General features: G+C 44.2%; 1 pseudogene; it reads left to right on the top strand.

Annotated features, from left to right (window-relative positions):
- Positions 1-18,057: 18,057 nt before the first annotated feature.
- On the top strand, positions 18,058-18,519 carry LOC145820356 (putative mitochondrial protein AtMg00820 pseudogene; annotated as a pseudogene).
- The last annotated feature ends 5,540 nt before the right edge of the window (positions 18,520-24,059 follow it).

Genomic DNA, 24,059 nt, shown 5'->3' with positions numbered 1-24,059 from the left:
ACACCTTTGGATTGGGTTATCTGCCCACCAAAGAGGACTGGGTGAGGAAGGGAAAAGAGATGGCTGGAAGAGCCAGAGCAAAGAAGGCTAGGAAGCCGTTTGAGTTAATGCATAGGCCCATTTGGGGTACCCTAAATGGACGCTTCGTTCGGGAGGGGGAAGACTTTCCATTTTGCGGCTTCCCAGAACCATGGCTGAACGCGGAGAGGAAGCGCGTGCCTGGTTTCGAGATCTTCTTCGACTTGCAATTACCTGAGGATGACGTTGCCGAAGCGCAGACAAACCCACCAACTGAGGTTGAGCAGTGTAAGACAGTGGATTCTGAGAGCACCGAACTTGAGATGGGGGTAGCACTGGCGTGTTTACTTTCAGATCCTTCGATCGACCAAAAGTGCTTGGGGGATAACTCCTCGGTTTCCATGATTGGAGATGAAACAGCTGCGGGCTTTCCAGCGACTATCTTGGATGCATCTATCGCACCCTCTCTCACTTGACAGTACGAAGAGGGATTTTTTTCCAGCAATACCGGGCCAGGTAGTGAGTTGGAATCTGATTCCACCGAGTCTTGTGAGTCGAAATCAGGTTCCAGCTCGACTGAGTCTGAGTCTGGTAATCCTGGGGATGATAACCCGGATGCCACAGTTATGTCCAGGTCATCTTTTTCTTTCTCATTCGAGTCTGTTGTAACCCAGAATTCGGATGATTTGGATGAACTTAATGAGAATCAAGTGACTGTGGTTTCTGAGTACTTTTCTGTGCCCTTAATTTATTGCATAAATTCAGACTTTCAAAATTTTGATGAAAACGACGAGGACGAAATTCCTCCGGTTTTGCAACGTCTAATTGAGCAGGAGCAGGAGAGATTTGTCAAACCCTTAACAGATGAAATCATTACCATGAGCATTGGTACTGAGGAGGACCCGCGGCTGGTCCAGATCGGGTCCACGCTGTCTTCGGAGGAACGCGAGCGCTTAGTCACTTTATTAAAAGATTTCAAAGATGTTTTCGCGTGGTCCTACGAAGACATGCCTGGGATCGATCCTGAGATTGTACAGCACCGGATCCCCCTTGACCCCGAAGCCCGACCTGTTAAGCAAAAACTCAGAAGGATCTGCCCCAACTGGGCTCTCAAGATTAAAGAAGAGGTCACCAAGCAAATCGATGCAGGCTTCCTACTGGTATCCGAATACCCGACTTGGTTGGCCAACATCGTTCCAGTGCCGAAGAAGGATGGCAGGATCCGGGTATGCGTGGATTTCAGGGATTTGAACAGAGCTAGTCCGAAGGACGACTTTCCCTTACCGCATATTGATGAGTTGGTGGATTTTACAGCAGGGCATGCTTTACTTTCATTCATGGATGGCTTCTCAGGGTACAATCAGATAGTAATGGCACCAGAAGACAGAGAAAAGACTGCATTCACCACCCCGTGGGGAACATACTGCTACAGAGTAATGCCGTTTGGGTTGAAGAATGCCGGAGCTACTTATCAACGGGCCGCGATCACGATATTACACGACATGATCCACAAAGAGGTTGAGGTGTATGTGGACGACATGATTGTCAAGTCCAAAGAAAGAGAGGGCCACTACACTGCCTTGCAAAAGTTCTTCCGAAGGATCAGAGAATTCCGGTTGCGGCTAAATCCTCAGAAATGTACTTTCGGTGTTACAGCGGGAAAAATGCTGGGGTTTCTGATTACACAAAGGGGCATCGAGGTCGACCCTTCAAAAATCAAGGCCATCTTAGAAATGCCACCACCAAGGACTGAAAAGGAGGTGCGAGGCTTTCTGGGTAAAGTGCAATTCATAAGACGGTTTATCTCAAAATTAACCTTGACTTGTGAACCACTTTTTGGTCTCCTAAAGAAAGGCAAGTTCCAATGGGACGGCCGATGCCAAGCATCTTTTGAACAGATCAAAGAATATCTACAGAACCCACCCGTGTTGTCGCCACCAGAGCCGGAGAAACCGTTGATTTTGTACCTTTCGGTGACTGAGACTACAATGGGCTGCATGCTCGCACAAGAATCAGAGGATAAGGTGGAGAGGGCCATCTACTATCTGAGCAAGAAGATGTTGAACTACGAGACCCGTTACACTCCGCTTGAGAAGGCTTGCTTGGCTTTGGTATGGGCTACCAGGAAGCTGCGGCACTACTTGTTAGCTCACTCCATAATACTGGTTTCACGATTGGATCCCATCAAGTACCTTTTCGAGAAACCAGCACTTACAGGTAGGCTAGCTCGTTGGCTGCTGTTGCTCTCCGAATTCGATCTGAAGTATGTGACACGCAAGTCAGTCAAAGGAAGAGCAGTGGCAGAGTTCTTGGCCGATCATCCAGTCGAAAAAGGTGAAGCAGTTGAGTATCTATTCCCAGATGAAGACATTTTGCACATCGACGACGAATATTGGACGATGTACTTTGACGGAGCATCAAATCAATACGGGTATGGGATAGGAGTGTTGCTGATAGCACCCGACAATTCCCGTATCCCTTTAGCCTTCATACTCCAGTTCAAAGTCTCAAACAACGAAGCAGAGTATGAGGCATGCATTGCTGGCCTAGAAGCGGCCTTGGAACTAGGGGCAAGACGTTTGGACGTCATCGGGGATTCAAACCTCGTTGTATCTCAAGCAAACAGAGATTGAAAAGTCAAGGAAGAAAAGATGATGATGTACCACCAGACCTTGGACTTGTTAATTCCTCGGTTTGAAAAGCTAAACTTTGCTCATCTTCCAAGAGAAAACAACAGGTTCGCAGATTCTCTAGCAACTCTATCTTCCATGATAGACATCCCATTCGGAATCCGGATGCGTCCAGTCGTCATTGATCAGAAATTTGCGCCAGCCTATGAGTCGATTGCTGCTATAGATGAGGTTCAGGACGAAAACCCCTGGTATCATGACATTTGGAATTTCTTGGAAAAGGAAGCATACCCGCCAGGGGTAAATGCTAAGGATAAAAGGGCAATCAGAAGAATGGCCGTCCAGTTCATCATCTGTGGGGGTAAACTGTATAAGAGAGGTCATCTGGGAATGCATAAACTATGTGTTGAAGCCGAAGAATCGAAGCGCCTGATGGAGGCCATCCATAGAGGAGAAGGCGGTGCGCATATGAACGGAGTAATGCTAGCACGGAAGATCCTCAGACAGGGTTACTACTGGTCCACCATGGAGGAAGATTGTATTAGTTTTGTTCGGCGATGCCACAAGGGTCAGATTCATGCAAACCGCATGAACATCCCGCCGTCGAAGCTGTACAACATGACTTCGCCATGGCCATTTTCAGTTTGGGGAATCGATGTGATCGGGGTTGTCACTCCGAAGGGGTCAAACGGGCATGAGTTCATCCTGGTTGCGATAGATTATTTCACGAAGTGGGTCGAGGCCCAATCATATGCGGTGTTGAAAGCGTCACACGTTGCAAAGTTTATCAGAAACAACATCATCTATCGCTATGGGGTCCCAAACGAGATAATTTCAGATAATGGTTCCCACTTCAAGAAGGAAGTGATAGACTTGTTGGAGAAATACAACGTGGCTTTTCATAAGTCATCTGCATACCGGCCGCAAACCAACGGAGCGGTCGAGGCCGCCAACAAGAATATCAAACACATACTGCAGAAGATGGTGGAAACCTACCGGGATTGGCCAGATAAGCTGCCGTTTGCTCTGTGGGGCTACAGGACTTCAATCAGAACTTCTACCGGAGCAACTCCGTATTCATTGGTTTATGGGATGGAGGCCGTTCTACCTATCGAAATTGAAGTTCCGTCATTACGAGTATTGGCTAAATGTCAAATAGCCGAGGCAGATTGGCAGCAGAGCAGATTTGAGGAACTCATGCTTTTTGACGAAAGAAGACTGAAAGCACTGTACCACATTCAAGGCTATCAATGCAGAATTGCTCGGGCTTTCAACAAGAAGGTTAAGTCCAAGAATCTAAAAGAAGGAGATTTGGTGCTCAAGGACAACCGAGCTCCCATCCACGACCCAAGGGGGAAGTTCAAACCCAATTGGACTGGTCCTTACATCATCAAAGCTATCTGGTCAGGCGAAGCCGTGGTTCTGATGGATCTAGATGGCCTAGAGTTTTCACAACTGATCAACATGGACAAGTTGAAGAAATATTACCCTTGAGAGGCTCGCTAGGCCGAAAACCCGAAAGGGCGACCTAGGCAAAAATTAGAGCACAAAAAAATTGGAAAATATAAAAACTGAGCTCGCAAGGTTGAAAACCCGCAAAGGGCGACCTTGGCAAAAGTTAGAGCGCAAAAGGAAAGTGAAAATACTCGAGTGAACCTAAGCCTGAACTACGTAAGGCTTGATTCCCATCTTTGGGATACATAGGCAACTTCACCCTGAAGTTCAGCCATAAACTTTTCCCCGATCAACTTTGTCCATTTTGACCATCTCGGTCATCTTTATCCATCAGCATTTATCGCGATCTCCGGTACAGTGCTATTCAGACTAGGGGCAACTTTCCGTTGCCGCGACGGTGCAAAAGCTATCCAGACTAGGGGCAACTTTCCGTTGCCATGCAGTGCCGCGGTACTCTTCAAACTAGGGGCAACTTTCCAGTTGCAGGGATCTGGGGTTGTGCATCTCAGTGATAGATCTTCGGCGTGTCCAGTTCTGATCCATATCGAAAATGGTTTCGAAAAGTTTTAATAAAAGTTGACTTTGTTCAAATTAATCTCTTTACAACTAAGACCATTTTTGGACCAAAGTGGAAGATTTTCAGTACCACAACCCTCAATTTCATTGATTTCAAAACAGAGTTCTCCTGCTCTTGCATACAATCGCATACAATCGAAGTTGTTTTTTATTACATTCATAAAGAAAACTTGAAAGTACTAATAAAGCAATAAATTCGGGGCATAGTCAAGTCAAGTATCCCTGCGCCCCCTCCCAGAGCTGGTCGAAGTCTCTGACGCCAAGCTAGGCCCAACCTGTGCCTCCTCGTTGAGCCAATCCAAGCACTCGTCAGACAAAGTGCAACTGAAAGTGGGAGCAGGAGCCAGGAGCTCTCTAGTCCTCCATGCTGTGGCATATCGGGCAAGTTGTGCACCTCGGACCGGGAAAGCAGCTGGGTACTCAATCCCCTCTGGTGGGCAGATCTGATCATGACCAAACTGGCGCAGGAACCGGAACGGAAAGTAGAAGACACAGTGGGTTAGACCAATCAACTAGATCCCGATCAGCCGAGACATGCTATAGCTCATTGCCGGGAGATTGAGCCAAGGACAACGCCAAGCAATGCGATCTGCGGACAAATTACACATCCAGTCAAACCACCACCCTTCGTCAGGGGCATCGACTAGGTGCTGTCGAAAGAAGTAGCCTCGAGCCGAGTAGGCCGGGCAAGAGTCCACAATCTGCAATTTGTCCATTAACCATACCTGGGGAGGGATGAAAAATGAGAGAATAAAGAATAGAGAGGTGTACGATGAGAGAAAAGTAAGACAAGGGTTTTGTGAGAAAAACCGAGCCTGAGGGCCGAGTGATGTGAGCAAATACATATGTAAGATTGGGTGGGAAACATTACCTGCAGCAGCAGTGGACTCCCAGCAAATCTAGTCGTCTCTCGGCGATAGACAGAATCCAAGCCCATCAGTGTCTCGGCCAAGGTCATGGCGATGCAGCTCTTTCCTTCTCTCAAGCCTTGGGCAACTTCAATCAGACGAATGCTAGCTCCGCCGAAGCCCGAGGAAAGCAGAAAGTGAGACAGCAAGCACAAGCAAAGGGCGTGTTGCCGGAAACCTTGCCAATAATGGTTGCTGCTGTCACCGGCGTCAGAAAAGCGATGGATCAAGCCAAGGATATCCAGTTCCCCGTTACAGATCAGAGATCGAGCATCATGCGCGGTGAGTCCACACATCCGCCCTAAAGCCTGGGCATGGCCAAAGCGGAGCTGGGGCAAGATCTATTCATGACATTCAGACTCCATCAAAACCTGAAAATTTTCAAAAGTTGGACATACCTCTTGACCGCCGAAGCTAAAGACGTGCGTCACCGGGTTCCAAAACCTCGCTGCGGCATGGAGAAAAGGGAGATATAGCCGAGTACGGCTCAGCATGAATAGTGCATTCAAGCCGAAACCCCGGAAGTTCAGCTTTTCCGAGCCGTCTAGAGAAGAGATCCAAGATGTGAGATTTTCTGTAAAAAATGCCTCCATTTCTTGTGCAAAGCAGTGATGAAATGAATGTTCCCGAAGTTGAGGCTTTTATAGAAGGAAAAACACTATTCAGGAGGACACGTGTCGAAAATTGGACGGCTGCAGGGATAAGTGGCCGGCCGGCCACCTTTTCTAGCTGGCCGGCCACATTTCTCCTTTCCAACACAAAAAACTGGCCGGTGGCCCCCCTATCTGCAATAAAAGTGGCAGGCCATGCTCAGTGTATGCCTTTGGCCCTGTTTTACCCTCCGAGGGAAAGTTTCAAGCATTTCCGTGCAACAGATGTGTCAAAAGCCTCTATTTCCCTCTGTCTCGGATGCGTTCCGGTGCCCAGATCGTCCGAAGTACACTTCGTTTTGTTAAGTCTTGTTTATCGAGTTGTTGTTTTGTTTATCGAGTTGTCGTTTTGCTTATCGAGTTGTTTGTCGAGCTGTCGTATTTCGTGTTTTTGAGTTGTTACTCTTTGTTTAAGCTTTTTGTTTAAGTCTTGCTTATCGAATTGTCAACATTATTGTATTTTGATTACCGAGTTGTAAACTTGCTAGGATTCTGTTATATCTTAGTAAGTTGAGTTGCTTTGTTTGTTGCGTCGGTTCACTACCTGACTTGGTGATTACACAATGCACATTCCCATTCAATTTCATTTTTGTGCAAAATAAAATGATGCGATACGATGCTAGAAGTTTAAAATACAAACACCTTTTCAAAAGCTGTTTCATTCCATCATGTTTTACAACAAGCCAAGGCACAGGTTTTACAGAAAAATAAAACTGCCTAACAATATGCAAAGTGCTACAAACTACTAGCAAAAAGGAAAATAAAGCAGGAAACAGCAGCATCAATGCCCTCGGGAGCGGGAATGAGAGGCACTCCTCATCCTCTTCTGCGGGACAACCTCTGCACCATCATCATCATCCGAGTCGGAGCTGTCGTCCTCAGGATCCCCCTCAGCCTCGCCTCCGCTCCCGGAACCAAGACCGGAGTCCCCCTCCTCAGCAGATGTCTCTGACTGACGGTCGGTAACCTCCTCCTCCTCCTCCTCATCGGGCTCCGCCTCTATAACAGGTGCCCTGCGTCTACGAGAGGACCCTCCTCGAGCTCCTCGGAAAGGCCTGGATGGCCCAGCTCCGTGAAAAGGCCCGGATGGCCGAGCTTCCTGAGAAGGCCTGGATGGCCCAGCTCCCTGAAAAGGCCCAGATGGCCCAGCTCCCCAAGAAGGCCCAGGTGGCCCGGCCCGCGGCTGAGCGTACACAGGAGGCATCTGAAAGTGAAGAGTTCAATACATCAGTCCAAATATGTACATCAAATGCAGATGCAAGCAAAAAGGGGCTACACAAAGTGGGTGCATGAAAACACAGTGTACAAGTGGGGTGTGTGTCAGATATGCTCTACACAAAATAGCCTATCAATGCAGTAGAAATCAGCATGTCATCAGAAGTATGATAAATGCCAGAAAACTGAAGGGTACCTAAAAGCCCATGACAGACAACTGTGCCTCCCTCCGCAAGACCATGCCCTCGAGTGAGGCTACCAATCCAACCACCTCCTCCATGTACTCTCTGGGTGGCTGCAAATACAAGCTCGAATCATCAACGAATAAAGGAGTGTCTAAAGCATTTGAATGATGGATGAAAAGCAGTGGAACATACCAGCGGTGAGTCGGGATCAATGGCATATCGATGACCGGGCATCGGAGGCTCGATCGGGATTGGAGTCGGAGAGGTAGCCCCTAGCTGCCACCCCATCAGCTCAGTCGGCATATCCGGCCACCCAGGATGAGAAAGAGTCGGAGGAATCGGGGGAACCGGTCTACTCCCGCCTCTCGATGTACCAGCCCTACTAGTGGAAGGAGCGTTTGCAGCCCGAGCCCGGGCCTGGCTCGAGGATGGCATACCAGCAGACCTCATCATCGGGGTGCGAACTCCCGTCAATGGAGGCATCGGGTATGTATGACGGTAAGTGGCGTAGTCCCCCTCCTCAAGATGTAACAAAGCATCGGTACCCAGCATAGCACTGACTACATCCTGGGAAGAGAACCTATCAGCAGTCCGCATACTGACTGGGGGTGCTGCGGGATGGTCCTGAAAAAGGTACCCCCACACCTGACGTAAAAAGCGTTCCCCCAGAAACCATGCTCTACCAACCGGTCCTTCGAGTAGGAGCCTGTACTGGGAGGTGCCCGATCCTCCGGCATACTGAAATCAGAGACCATCACCCAAGGGCGCCCAGGGCTGCCATGTGATCTGCGAATAACAAGTGCATAAACCAATCAGAAATCGAGAATATGCGTGGCAAATCAAAGATGAAAATGGAAGGGACTGAGAGTTCTGAAGTACCTCCGATGGCCGCACAGTGTCAAAGTACTGCCGTAGATAAAGGAGAGTCTCTCGAGGTCTCGGCCGGTGCTGGCCCTCGAACACCAACGAGTACGGGGTCATGAGGGGCCCTGCCACCTCCAACTCCGGGGCTAACGTCGGGAAATATACATAGACCCATAACTGAGAAAAGCAGTGCAGAGTGTAAATACAAAGTGCTGAGGGCAAAATACAAACTGTAAAGTGCGTTGTGTGTGCAATGTACAAGTAATGAGGAGCAGAAATGTAAATCAAGAGGACAGAAAGTACCTCCCAGGCTCTCCAATAACCGCCAAGTAAGTCTCCCTGCCCGCAGGAGGTGGCGCTCATGTAGCAGTAAAGGGTAGCCAGGCCGGCGCCACCCCAGTCATACCGACTAACCTGTGATAGGTCAACCAGGGCGCTCAACAGATACAGCCCAACCGTGTTCCCTCTATCGGCGAACAGAGTAGTCCCGAAGAGGAACATAAGAAAATCGCGGGCATACTGCTCTGTCTCCTCAGGAGTCTCGGGCTCCATCTCCGCCCTCCGAAAATGGGAAGAGAACCAAGTGTATCGGACTCTCCCGGAAGCCCTGTCAACAGGCGGGCGGGCCCCCAGCAAATGAATCCAAGCGGCCTCCCATTCGCCCATGTCCTCGTCATAAGGAATGGACCAACCTCCTATGTCCAGGCCAGTCAATACAGCGAAGTCCAGCGGGGTCATGGTCAAATCCCCAGTGGCGGAAAAATGAAAGGAGTTGGTGGTGTCCCACCATCTCTCCACCAAGGCTGCCATCAGTGTCCTCCTGGCAGGACAACGCGATAATCCCATGCAGAAGGCCCCGAACCCCGCCAGGTCTACTAAATCCCGGACAGCCTCCGGGAGCTCTGTATACCAATCTCTCGCGGCGGTGGAGCCATATCCCCGCACATTGCGAGCACCAACCTGCATTCAGAATGAATACATGTGTCAGTATAAAAATGAATGAGTTGTGTGCCAATGAAATGAATGAGCTGTGTGCCAATGAAATGAATGAGCTGTGTGCCAATGAAGTGAATAAGCTGTGTGCAAGTAAATGGGCTGCGTGTTCAGGAAATCAGAGTTTGGGCTGGGTGTTCTACTCTCAATCAGTGTGGGCTGTGTGTTCACCTTCAACTTGGGCTGCGTGTTCAGAAAATCAGAGTTTGGACTGTGTGTTCTACTCTCAATCAATGTGGGCTGTGTGTTCACCATCAATTTGGGCTGCGTGTTCAGAAAATCAGAGTTTGGGTTGTGTGTTCTACTCTCAATCAGTGTAGGCTATGCGTTCACCATCAATTTGGGCTGCATGTTCAGAAAATCAGAGTTTGGGCTGCGTGTTCTACTCTCAATCAGTGTGGGCTGTGTGTTCACCATCAATTTGGGCTGCGTGTTCAGAAAATCAGAGTTTGGGTTGTGTGTTCTACTCTCAATCAGTGTGGGTTGTGCGTTCACCATCAATTTGGGCTGCGTGTTCAGAAAATCAGAGTTTGGGCTGCGTGTTCTACTCTCAATCAGTGTGGGCTGTGTGTTCACCTTCAACTCGGGCTGCGTGTTCAGAAAATCAGAGTTTGGGCTGCGTGTTCTACTCTCAATCAGTGTGGGCTGTGTGTTCACCTTCAACTTGGGCTGCGTGTTCAGGAAATCAGAGTTTGGACTGTGTGTTCTACTCTCAATCAGTGTGGGCTGTGCGTTCACCATCAACTTGGGCTGCGTGTTCAGAAAATCAGAGTTTGGGCTGTGTGTTCTACTCTCAATCAGTGTGGGCTGTGTGTTCACCTTCAACTTGGGCTGTGTGTTCAGAAAATCAGAGTTTGGACTGTGTGTTCTACTCTCAATCAGTGTGGGCTGTGTGTTCACCATCAATTTGGGCTGCGTGTTCAGAAAATCAGAGTTTGGGCTGCGTGTTCTACTCTCAATCAGTGTGGGCTGTGTGTTCACCTTCAACTTGGGCTGCGTGTTCAGAAAATCAGAGTTTGGGCTGTGTATTCTACTCTTAATCAGTGTGGGCTGTGTGTTCACCTTCAACTTGGGCTGCGTGTTCAGAAAATCAGAGTTTGGGCTGCGTGTTCTACTCTTAGTCAGTGTGTGCTGTGTGTTCACCTTCGAATTCGGGCTGTGTGTTCGACAAATCAGTGTTTGAGCCGTGTGCTCACTTCTTAACTAATGTGTACCATGCGTTCGCAATCAATTAATGAGCCGAGTGTTCAGAAATTCAAGTGTTTAAGCTACATGTTCAAGATGCAAACAAAGTACTATGTCATAGGCTAAACTGTGTGTTCAAGCATGGCAAAGGCACAAAATGCACGAAAAAATGCAGAAAATAAAGTAAATACCTCTCGTGCCTCATAGGAGAGGTGATGCTCTGGCTCTCGCAGAAGTAGATCTCCGGGTGCTCGATCATCAAAATCAGTAAAGTGACGAAAAGTGGCCCGGGGAAGAACATGTGCCGGCGGGGCATACCTCTCGGGAATAAAGGGTCGAACCCTCGGAGGCAAAGTCATGACATCAAAATCATCCCCGGCACCCGGAGAGCCTCCACCATGAGGAAAATTACCCGCCATTTCAACAAATCTGCAAAAGGAGCAAAAATGAGCCAAAATTGGAAAAAGTCAACAAAAGTCAACTCCCGGGAAATGAAAAAGTCAACAAAAGTCAACTCCCGAGAAAATCTTCCAAATGTTGACACAAACTCACCTCAAGTGGCGAAAATGAGAAAAGAAGCCCCGAAATCAAAATTTAATCAGTTCAAAGTGCTTGAAACTGAATATTTTCGCGAAAACAACTTGCGTGGGGCGTTGGAAAACGCGTATAGAACCCGGATCTGAAGGAGAAAATGGCTTGGGAAGCAAGGGGAGAAGATTTCGTGGCTGATGTTATGAGCTCAAAGTGTTTGGGTGAGAGGATATATATAGAAGAAGGTGAAAAGACCAAATTGCCCGCGGATTTGGGCAGGTGGCCGGCCGGCCACCTTTTCTAGCCGGCCGGCTATTTTCTTTTTGAAAAACTAGCCGGCCACCTCCCCTTGGAAAAATAACTAGCCGGCCATGTTTCCCACATGCTCACCTAGCTCTCTGTAAATTTTGAGGAAGATTGGAGTTCCCGGGACCTGAAAAAGTTCGAGAAAAGTGCACTTTCTGTCGCGAAATTGCTCCGCCGGAACCCTAGCTTCAAGTTCTGACATGTGTCTCATCATTATTCATCGAAATCAAGATGTATCCTTTTTGAATGTGTTGTAACCTTTCCAGGAAGTGAATCGGAGGCAGTGATCGAGTCGCCTTCGCCGAAACACGCGTTTCCTTGCTCGTCATTTCGTAACAAACAGGCACCTTGATTTATGCTCGTTTTGCACTATCATGCACATAACTTGCATTCTCATGAGCATACTTGCATTATTATGCACATTTCTTGATATTGCCATACCTCTGTGCTTGAGCATGCGTTGTCACGCACGTTCCTTTCTCGCATTGCGATGCATTCACTCGCCGGCATTGCGTGTGTCAAACTTTCGGAATCACATTGAATATATGTTGTTAGCATATTGTGCTTGTTGAATTTCTCTCTTTTACAGGCGCGATAATGTATGTACGGTTCATTTGAGACTGGTGCGACCAGACGAATCGCGCAGGTATCGTATCTTCTCCGTGTGAGACGCGACGAGAATTGAACAAATTCTCCGCATTCTTAACTGCATGAAATGTAGTTGTTGCTTTGCATTATTGCTTAAAATTGTTGCATCTATTTGCGAATACTTGCTTCATTACAGCTTGTTGCATTTGCATGATCATTGAGTTACCTCCGGCTCTGTGCATATCGCTTTGCATTTTGCCCCCTTTGCCTGCGGGCATGCCTGCGAGCACATCTCTGTTTATCTTGTATGTTTGTCTAAGTCTTCAGCCTTGTCAAAAATGGGTCGTCTTCGGGCTTTGACATTCACTCCCGTCACTTATGACTTTCGAGTTCTATCAAAGAGGGGCAACTGTAGACACCCCATTTTTGACCGACCTTGAGACTCAGACGTCACCAGTTGAGTGCTTGGTGATATTACATAATGTGCTCGTTCAGAAGTTTCAGAGTCTCGGTCGTGAGCCCTGCCTCCGGATTTTCGAACCCTCTTCTGTGCCTTGCCTCGGTTTGCGAACCAGGCTCGGTTTTCTCTGTTTCTTTTCCTGAGAGGAGGGAGAGGTCCCGTAGACCATCTCTCAGTGGCCGTGGGCTACATTTTGTGGCTGTAGGCCATTTTGCCCATTTCGGAGCCCGGTTCCCGGTTTTCGGAGCCGTCAGGTCGTATGCCTCGGTTGGGGACCGCTTAACCACCTCTATTTGCCCCGGTTCTTGGCATGCATCCTATTTGCTCCCTTTTGAGGGACACTGAGGTCTGAGAGACCCACTTCATGGTCGAGTGCCACTTTCGGTGCTTAACAGGCAGTTTTCGGGGTCCCGAACTGCGCGTTCTGGCCCCCGAACATTCGTTTTGCATCGATTTTCGTTCATTTTTTGCAGGTACCTCTGTTTCATCACCAGGAAGGCCGTAGAAGGGTGGGAGGCCAGCAATTGTTTCAGCAACCAGTTATATATCCTCTGGCGCCCTCTGACGCCCGTTTTTCTCACTTTCGAGCCAATGTTGAACACCCTTGGGCCATTTTCTTGAACTTTTAACCACATATTTGTGATGTACACACATGGGAGGACCATAAAAGTTGGTGGCCGGCCAGTAATTCCACCTGACCCTTTTGAACCCTTCCTAAAATTGGCCTATTCTCTCTCCTGTTTTACGGTTGACAATTTTGAACCACAGGGTTGTGTTGAGGGCACCTGGGAGGACACCAATCTGTGGTGGCCGGCCATTAATTCACCTTGGCCCTTTTGACCCTTGGCCGGCCGGCCATGGGGGGTGGCCGGCCGGCCACCTGAAGCTCCAAAAACTAGTCGGCCATGATCCTTACAATGTGTACATTACAGCTGTACACTTTTTTCCCCCCAAAAACCTGTATCCGGTGGGACAACTTTTGGGGGGAAACTTGGCTTGTTTTCCCCCCACTTTTTTCCCTCCATTTCTCCCCCTATTTGGTGTATATACTTGGCTGGCCAGGTCTGTCATAAGGGTTACAAAAATTCCCCTAAGAGCTTTTGCATCATAGCTCCCTCTATCTCTCTCATTTCCTTGAAAGATTCCTAAGTCCTACACCTCATTTCTTCATCACCACCAAGCCCCACCCTTCCATCCTTCATTCCAGCAGCTGGAGGCTGTTCTTCAAAGCCTAAGGAGCCACAAACTCAAGCCAAGAAGCTATCAAAGTTTGGTCTTCAAGGGTGAGTAGCATTCCCTCTCTTTTGAGCTCTTTCTTGTATCATTTCTTAGCCATACATGCTTGCTGTTTTGAGCTCCGGCCCTAACTGAAAGTGGCATTTTTTTGAGCTCCTTTTCACTTTTGCTTAAGGGCCTTTCACTGTTTAAGGCCCCCTTGATGCACTTGCTTCATTATCCTTCTTAAATACCGTTATCTTGCATAGTATTTTTAGCCTATGTGTGATCTGTTTTGGAGCATGATGTAAACTGTAGATAGGGTTATTTTGAGCCCTTCTTCAACATTGAATAAGGGCTCATCACTATTTGGGACCTCCATGTGCCACTTGTCATTATACCCCTCTTTGGTCCCCATTTTTGCATGATTTGGCAGCCCATTGTGCTTCTGTTTTTGGGTTCTTTTCAGAACTGAAAATAGTCTTATTTTGGCCCATTATTCATGTTTCATTAAGGGCCTTTCATGGTTTGAGGCATATTTTATATACTTTGTGTCATATCTCCCTTTTTGACCTCATTTTTGCATAGCATCTTGGACATGTTTGCATACTGTTTTGGGTCCGGCCATCAACTGTAAAATGATTTATTTTTTACCCCTCTTCAACTTTGTTGAAGGGCCCCTTTGTGTTTAATGCCAGCAACCACCACTTGCTTCTTTGGCCATCTTTTGGCCCATTTCTTACATGAGGGTTTAGCCATACCTGTGCTAGTTTTTGTGGTTTGCCATAAACTGTAAAAAATCATATTTTGGGCCCCTCTTCAACTTTGTTGAAGGGCCCTAATCTGTTTGGGGTCAGCATCTGAGTTGTTTCATTATCTCACATTTAGGGCCATTTTTGCATGCTATTTTTGCCCTATTTGTGTTTGCTGTTTGGCCATGCTTTGAACTGTAAAAATGCTTATCTAGGGGCTTCCTTGCTTCTGTATTTTCATCTCATGTTCAAATTGTGCATGCATTGCATAGCTATAGGCCATTTCATGCGCCAAAATCCATGTTTCGGGGCTCGTTCCATGCATCGGGTTTCATTTTACCGGGTTTCGGGGCTGTTTTGCATCTCATTTTACCTCTGATTATTGCATTGTGTATGCCATTTCATCCATAGCATTGTGTATGCTCGGTTGTGTATTACCTCGTGCAGCGTGTATGCCATTCCATAACATTGTGTATGTTAGGATTGTATCTTAGTTGCATTTCATGCATGTCATGCATATTGCATCGTGTTCGGGATAGGAGTTAGCCTGGGCACGGGAAACGAGGTACGTTCCATACTCCGAGTGACGAAACGTGTCTCAATTCCCCAGTCACCGACGCTCCGGATCATCCATGATGGAGTTAGGTTCTTGTTGTGTTTACACGTGCATTCATTTCATATTGAGTTGTGCAATTCGACTCCTCGACCATCATGTATCAATATGCGTGATTGGTGGCACGAGGATCGAGGCATGCATATATCTGTGAAAATACAATGGCATGCCCCTTTCCTGCTCTCTGTTGCAGCAAAATGAAGAATCAGCAACTATTTGGAGCTTCGCGCGCATTTCAAGAAAAAGTGTAAACAGAGGCTAATTGGGGCATCGTCATGGATTTCCGCGCAAAGGCAACCCGGGCATGCATCATTCATCATCCGGAGTGGAGTCAAGGCAGTCCCTAGCTTGCATGCCAGTTTATTTATTTTCTTAGTTAATTTGTTAATTAATTAGGAATTTGTACATTATTTGGACTGTATTATTTGGACTGTAATATTCTTTTATTCGGGACTGTATATTTATTCGGACCCTCTTTGCGAGGGCATAATTGTAATAAGTGTGGGTGAGTGTGATGTATGTCTTCCAACCCCACGTCTTTCTTCCCTTTTATTTACCTGCTTATAATGGTTAGATTAGGGCATATTTCAATTAGCATACAGTATGACAGCATGTTTGCATCATTCATCTGTTTTGCATGCACCGGGCTCGGCGCATCATACTAACTGCATTGTACTTTCAATTCCAAATTGAATACATGTTAGCTGTAGCATTTCATATGCCATGTTTAGAATAGCCGAGCCTGCTATAATTACATCTTTGCATGTGTTGCATTAGGCATTTCTGTATACTTAGGACTCATGCATGGATTTCTAATGAGTTTCTGTTTTGGCTTGGAGTACTCGGTGAGTTTTTATGCTTTAGCATCCTTGCATGCGTGTGAGTGACTGCCATGAATAGCATGCTTACCATGAGGCTATTTGCTTATGTGATATAACTGCCTGAATGCCTGTGGGTGAAGGTTGGGTTATTTGGATTGGAATAAATTATCAACTGTTTGTTTTAAGCCCACTAGATAGTGGCAAAACCATCTTTTCTAAGCCCACCCGAGGGTGGCAAAATCTGTATTTTAAGCCTACTTGCGAGTAGCAAACCATCTTTCAAAAAAAACAAACATGAAATGTTTTCTTCCAATTCGGGCGATCCAGTCTATACTTGTATACTGTGCGCATCACATAGTAACCGAGGCTAATAACCGAAATAAGGATACACAAAGTTTTCAAAAATAGATATCATGGTTAGTAGAGGCCGATCTTTGATCGGGCGAGCGGGGGTGCTCACGAAGTGACCTTCCCCAATCGTACCCAAGTTCCCGAGCAGAGGCAACTTTGGTGATGACGGACACGTGGCCTTTGGCACCGAGTTAGGATTTCCTAAATTTCCCAAAAATAAAATATTTAGGTGGCGACTCTGTATCTGGCAAAGCAGTCCATGTTTGGCACTTCTTTCAAAAATCAGTTTTCTCAAAAACGATTTGCCAGATTTGAACTCTTTGGTTCAGACTTAGAACCGTGACATTTGAGAGTCCTGAGCTGTAGTGACCCCAAATGAACGGAACGGGAGCTCGTTCTCCCGGGGCGTTCGGGGACGTCTACACTCGATTATACCAGATCTGTTAACGCTAGTTTGTGACCTTCAGATGCAACCTCCATCAAACACGACTTCGGCTTCTGGGCTGGAATCGCGACCCATCTGGTTCGCAACTCCTCTCGCTGGTTTGTGACCTTCAGATGCGACCTTCATCAAACACGACTTCGGCTTCAAGTTCTCTTGGCATCAGTCTCTCTCTCTCTCTCTCTCTCTCTCTCTCTCTCTCTTCTCTGGTTTGGTTCTGTCGAATTTAGTTCTCCATCAGACTGCTTCCTTAGGCTTCAGGAACACTGGTTATTATATTTTACGCTTAGACCCAAACTATTTTGGGTCTATTACACTGTGATTTTGGATTTATTTTGTTTTGCCCCATCAGTTTTTTGTGTATTACCCTTCGACCCCTAGTTTGGTTATTTTAGGATTTATTACACTTAAACCACTCAACTTTCAGATTATTATGATGTATCTGGCTTCAGATGAGTGTCCTTTTTGTCATCAAAAGAGCCATTGGAAATATCACTATCCCAAGAAAGGACATCTGTTTGCCACGTCTTCTCAACAGTCTCAAACCCAGTCCCGAGCTCTTCCTCTGAGTACTTTTCGTCCCTCTGTTAGTACCATTAAATCTACTTCGATTCCTAATCCTGACCTGGCTTCCTTGAGGGCTCAGATTAGTCAACTTCAATAAATGTTGTCTACCTCCCAACTCTCCCTGTCTGCTTCAGTTGTTTCCTCTCTTCATTCAGGTTTGCTTGGGTCTTCTTCAGGTATCTCTTCGTCTACTGGCTTTTTGACTATGGTGCCTCTCATCATATGAATCCTCATCTCCTTGAGACAGCTAGATCTCTTCTTCTCTCTGTCTTAGTTCTGGCTCCATTCTGGGGGGATGCAGTTCTTACTGTTTCTTTTCTTCTCAACTGCATGCCTACTCCCCTTCTTTCTGGTCGATCTCCTTACAAGGCTTTATTCTCCCAAATTCCTAACTACTCCCTTCTTTGTGTGTTTGGGTCGGCCTATTTTGTCTTTCTTCCTCGCAAAGATAGGACCAAACTTAGTGTCTAGTCTGTCCTCTGTGTCTTTTTGGGTTACAGTCTTACTCAGAAAGGCTACCGCTGTTACAATCTTGTCTCTCGTCGCCTTTATGTCTCTTGTCATGTTGTCTTTCTCGAACGTCTGTCTTATTTTCAGCTTTCCCCTCTCACTGCTCTAGTTTCCAAAGAAGATTTGGTTTACATTGATCCCTTTCCTTCTGAGGTCCCGTCTAATGAGTATATCTCCACTGTTCCTCTTGAGCCCATTCTTACTTCTCGGTCTACGTCACCTATGGCCCCTTCTCCTCCTTCAGCTTCTTCTTTCCCTTCATTAGTGGTCTATTCTCGTCATCAAGCTCCCCTACCACCAGTTGTCTTTATTCCTGTTGCTGCTCCTTCTGCTTCTGACTACTCTGATCCTGTTGCACACCGATATCCTACTCGTGAGTGTCGTCCTCCAAACAGGTTAGGTTGGTCTAATATATGTTTTTCTGCTTTCTATCGTACTTTTTTGTCTATTATTCATTCTTTTTCAGAACCACAGTCTTACACGAAGGCATGTCAGGATCCTAATTGGTTTCAAGCTATGGAGGATGAGTTGTTTGCCTTACAGAAGACTAACACTTGGGAGTTGGTTCATTTGCCTACTGGCAAGAACCTGGTTGGTTGCAAATGGATCTATAAAGCCAAAACTCATTCTGATGGTTCTCTCGAGTGCTACAAAGCTCGATTAGTTGCTAAGGGTTTCTCATAAGAGTATGGTATTGATTATGAGGAGACCTTTGCCCATGTTGCCAAGATGACTACTGTCTGTACCTTGATTTTTGTTGGTGCGGTTCGACATTGGCCTCTCTATCAGATGGACATTAAGAATGCTTTTCTTAACGGTTATCTCACTGGGGAGGTCTACATGCGTCCTCCCCCTGGTCTTCTTCAATCCTCTGGATAGGTTTGTCATCTTTGGCGTGCTCTGTATGGTTTGAAGTAGTCTCCTTATGCTTGGTATGATCGCTTTCAAACTGCCGTTACCGAGCTTGGGTTTTATCCTTCTGTTTCCCACTCTACTTTGTTTCTGAGATATACCTTGGCTAGTTTTGTTGCTCTCCTACTCTATGTGGATGATATGATCATCACTGGCTCTGACTCTTCTGCTATCTCTGAGGCCAAGCAACATCTCTTCCACACCTTTGAAATGAAAGATCTAGGTCCATTGCGGTATTTTCTTAGTATTGAGGTTGCTTCTTCTCCAAAGGGCTATTTTCTATCTCAGGCCAAATATGCTAATGAAGTTATTCACTATGTCGGTCTTACTGATACTAAGGTTTCTGATACACCTACTGAGCTTAATGTGAAGCTCAACTCTACTGATGGTGTCCCTCTGGATGATCCCACGGTCTATCGCGAGCTGGTGGGTTGTTTAGTTTATTTGACTATCACTCGCCCTGATCTTGCTTATGTTGTTCATGTGGTTAGTCAGTTCGTTTCTGCTCCTCGCTCTATCCATTGGGCTGCTTTGGTTTGCATTCTTCGCTATCTCCGGGGTACCATCTTTCAGGGCTTACTGTTGTCGTCTACTTCATCTTTAGACTTAGTGGCCTATGCTAATTCTGATTAGGCTGGTGATGTTACTGATCGCAAGTCCACCTCTGGTTTTTGTATGTTTCTTGGTGATTCCTTGATCTCTTGGAAAAGCAAGAAACAAACTGTTGTTGCTCACTCTATTGCCAAAGCTGAGTACCGTGCTATGGCTCATGCTATTACTAAGCTTGTTTGGCTTCGTTGTCTTCTCTCTGATTTGGGTGTACCTCAGTCTTCTTCGACCTCCCTCTATTGTGACAACCACAGTACTATTCAGATTGCCCACAATACTGTCTTCCATGAACGAACGAAACATATTAAGATTGATTGTCACTTTGTACGATAACATCTGCAGTCTGGCTCTATCTCGCTTCCTTTTGTCTCCTTGGCTTTGCAACTTGCGGACTTCTTCACCAAGACTCACACTACCGTTCAGTTTCAGTTTCTTTTTAGCAAACTCTCTGGCTTCCTGCTAAAACACTTTGAGTTTGAGCGAGGGTGTGAGAATATATATTGTTTATGTGGTATATTAGGAATTAGGCAATTTTAGGGAATTCCCTTTTCTTTGTATTTCCTTTTTCTGTCATAGATTAGGGCTATATAACCGATGCACTCTTTGTAAATATACACAATTGAATATACAGAAAAGCTTTCAGGAATCTTACAAATTGAACCCATGACCTTCTTGGGACTAAATCCAAGGAAGGTATAGTGGCCAATTAGGCTAGGCCTAGTTGGTTATCTGATAACCACTCTTCATCAATGTGATGTGCCTAGACTTCAAGCCCTCAAGGATGGCCAATGGATTAGTGTCCAACCCATTCCTCATGCATTTGTAATCATGCTTGGTGTTCAATTCAAGGTACACTACTCTAATTTTACATTTAAATTGGTAGGCATAAGGCTATTAGCATGGCTATTTCGAAATATATGTGTTGGACAATTATATTTATGAAAAATAAGGTGTGGGAAAATTTGTACTATTTTTACTAGTGGTGATGGAGGTTGAGATATAAGCCTGTTGCTTTTGTTCTCAGTCGATAATGTATGTTTTTGTTGTTGTTGTTGTTTCAAAAATATTGTAGCAATCAATGGCGTTTTGGTTTGATTAAAGGCAATCAATGGTGGTTTGGTTTTCCATTACTAGACAACCTATCTAACCTAGCCATCTAGGTCCTGTTATATATTTATGTTCAATGTTTAGCTAGGGAAAGAAGTTCTTGGTTCAACTAGCACCAACAAAACAAAAAACAAAAACAAAAGCAAAAAACAATAAACAAAAAAGTTATTGGTTACTTTTCAAAATAAATAAGAAAAATTCAATTTACTTCCTAATGGTTTAGCACTCCTATTTTTAGAGAGCCAATCACATATTGTCGTTTTGACTATTTTTTACTTTATCTTCCTACCATTAGTAGTTCCATCTAAATTTACTAAATTTGTAGCACATGCACATAGAATAAGAGTTAAAATACGATGTATGAAGACAAATCCCCCCTTATCTCCATATTCTTCTCCAAAAATCATAACCTAACTATCTTTTTTCCAAAAACCTAATTCTAATCGTAAATGGACCAGAACCACCCTTGCTTTTTTCTTTGAAGTACAACAAATCATTCCACAACATCTGTGGCATCGGTTTTCTTTGAAGGTGTTTGCACCACATTTTATTTTTCTGTCGATTGTGGCCTATTAATTATGACCAAGTTCGAAGATTGAAATCATAAACTATTTTCAAAGAATAACCTTGACCACATTTATTTTTATTATTTCTGTCAACAGGCATGCTAGCGTGGCATGATAAATGTGTTAAGCACGTAGCATGATGACATATTAAATGGAGGGTTAGAAAGTTAGCAATTGAGCAATTTGAAAGTTATTACTAAGATTAAGGAGCCAAAATCAAATCAAGCACCAAATCTGAAAAATGGGTTCCTATCAAAGATGGGATATGTATCATGTGGAGGAAATCATGGGCTTGTTGAGGAAATCGTGGGCTTAGCTAGGTTATCTCTTTCTCTCATGTGGCAAAACCTATAAACAGGCCAAGAGAAATACAAAGATCAATCAATGAATCATCAACAACCACCAATCACACTAGTAAAGAGTTATCTATGAGTAGTTCTAAGTTAGCCATTTAGGAGTAGATTAAACTAGCGGTTTTTTCCAATCCCCACTTCTATTCTTTCTGTCGATTGATGTATTTTTCATTTCTTTATTCATGTTTGAGTTCTTGTAACTGATAACAAGTGACAATTTAATTGAATAAATACATATTATTTTCTATTCAAATCCTTTTTTACTTAATTACCTCCAGGGAAATCCTTAATCTGTTTAAGGCATAGAACTTAACCACAAAACCTAATCTTTTATGTTTATTAAAATTTGTATAAGTCTGTCGATCAACCACTGTCGATTGGGCCTAAACCGAATTTTTGCTAACAAAAATTGGCACGCCCGGTTGGGCCATTCTATAATTTGGAGTAATGGCAATGAAGAAGTAGATTAACGCGTATGAAATCATGCCCTCGAGTGGCATGTTTACATCTTGTGAACCCATGGATGCAAACTGCCAATGGAGTGGCAGTGTTCCCATGGATACAGATTATCATTGGAGTGCCTCATATTCTGAAAATTGTCCGTGTTATGGTGGTAGTTCTACGTTTATTGCCAACATAATGGCATGAAATATGATGTGAAAAAAATGATTTGGCGTTATGGGGATGAAATTTATTGGTGCGAGAGTGAAATTTTAGTCCTAAGAGAAGAAATTAATTCCCTTTACAGGCAAAGATTTCAAATAATTTCATCATCTCTGTATTATTTGACGCAAAGAGATTTAAATTACTGTGATAGAAAAATTCATCGACTTAAAGGCTAAATTTTTCTAATTGATGAAAAAAATCTATGTTGGAAGCAAAAATTAGAAGGCATAATGGCTAATGAAAAATTAAGATGTGAAAATAATGTAACTCATGTGGTTATGACACATATTTTTTAAGAGCCAATCATTCATGAAGAGCCAAGGTATGTGACTCGAAGGGTTAGCACACCAAGTCATGAAAATAATATGACTTTGGGGAATTTTCATTGGCCATTAATGGCTAAAATTAAAAAACTACCCCTTCTCTCAAGAAATGTTGAGAATTCTGATGAAAAAGATTCATTTGGGGGCATAATGTTTTGCCAAACGTGACAAAAAGTGACAAACCATTAATGGCTAAAAAAGAAGAACAATCCTTTCTCTCAAAATATAAAAAAAAAAAAAATCACAAAATGATGGTAAAAATTCACTTAGAGGGTATGATTTTAAGCTAATGAAGGCTGAAAATTATGAATTTGGAGGACATGATTTTAAGCTAAGGATAGCTAAAATTAATGAACCTACATTTATTAAATGTGAATTTTTTGACATTGTTCAAAGTGTCAAAATTTATGAATTTTTCATGACATTCATTATGTGAGTTTTGGGATCCAACATCCACTTTGGATTTGTAGATCACACCAAAAATTAATTTTCATGACATGGTTTGAAAAACAACAATGGTTGAAAAATGCTATATGTAGTGAATTCTATTTAATTAACCCAAATGTGGCTAACAGAGAATTGTTTTATTTTAAAAATAAGGGATGTGATTCTTTGTTATGTCACTCGACAGAGCCAAAGATAGAGTGTTCGCCAATCGACAGTGATAGATTAAAAATTACTATGGGTGAATTACTATAGGTGTAGTATAACTCTTCAAGAATTTAAATTATTTGCACTTTTTCGTCGATTGTGGTAAACCACCGTATAAATCATTTAATTGGATTTCATTCTTCAATCCATTTAAATGAGGGGGCATTGTTTGCACCGCATTTTATTTTTTTGTCGATTGTGGCCTATTAATTATGGCCAAGTTCGATTATGGTCTGTCGATTGAAATCATAAACTATTTTCAAAGAATAACCTTGACCACATTTATTTTTATTATTTTTGTCGACAGGCATGCTAACGTGGCACGATAAATGTGTTAAGGACGTAATATGATGACATGTTAAATGGAGGGCCAGAAAATTAGCAATTAAGCAATTTGAAAGTTAGTTGCTGAGATTAAGGAGTCAAAATCAAATCAAGTGCCAAATCTACAAAATGGTTCCTATTAAAGATGGGATATGTATCATATTGAGGAAATCATAGGCTTGTTGAGGAAATCATAGGCTTAGGTTATCTCTTTCTCTCATATGACTGAGCCTATAAATAGGCCAAGAAAAATACAAAAATCAATCAATGAATCATCAACAACCACCAATCACACTCGTAAAGAGTTATTTATGAGTAGTTCTAAGTTAGCCTTTTAGGAATAGATTAAACTAGTAATTTTTTCCAATCCCCACTTCTTTTTTTTCTGTCGATTGCTGTATTTTTCATTTTTTTGTTCTTGTTTGAGTTCTTGTAACTAATAGCAAATGACAATTTAATTGCATAAATATATATTCTTTTCTATTCAAATCCTTTTTTTATTTAATTACCTCCAGGGAAATCATTAATCTATTTAAGATATAGAACTCAACTACAAAACTTGATCTTTTTGTATTTATTAAAATTTGTTTAAGCCTATCAATCAATCGCTATCGATTGGACATAAACTAAATTTTTGCTAACAGAAGGATACGAGTTTCTTTACACATTTCTTTTTATTAATATTATTATTATTAGTGAAAAGACAAGTTTTA

Source organism: Camellia sinensis, chromosome 1 (assembly GCF_055761805.1).
Source record: "Camellia sinensis isolate YWXY chromosome 1, ASM5576180v1, whole genome shotgun sequence".
In the NCBI taxonomy this organism is placed as follows: domain Eukaryota; kingdom Viridiplantae; phylum Streptophyta; class Magnoliopsida; order Ericales; family Theaceae; genus Camellia; species Camellia sinensis.
This window is presented reverse-complemented; position numbering and strand designations above follow the sequence as displayed.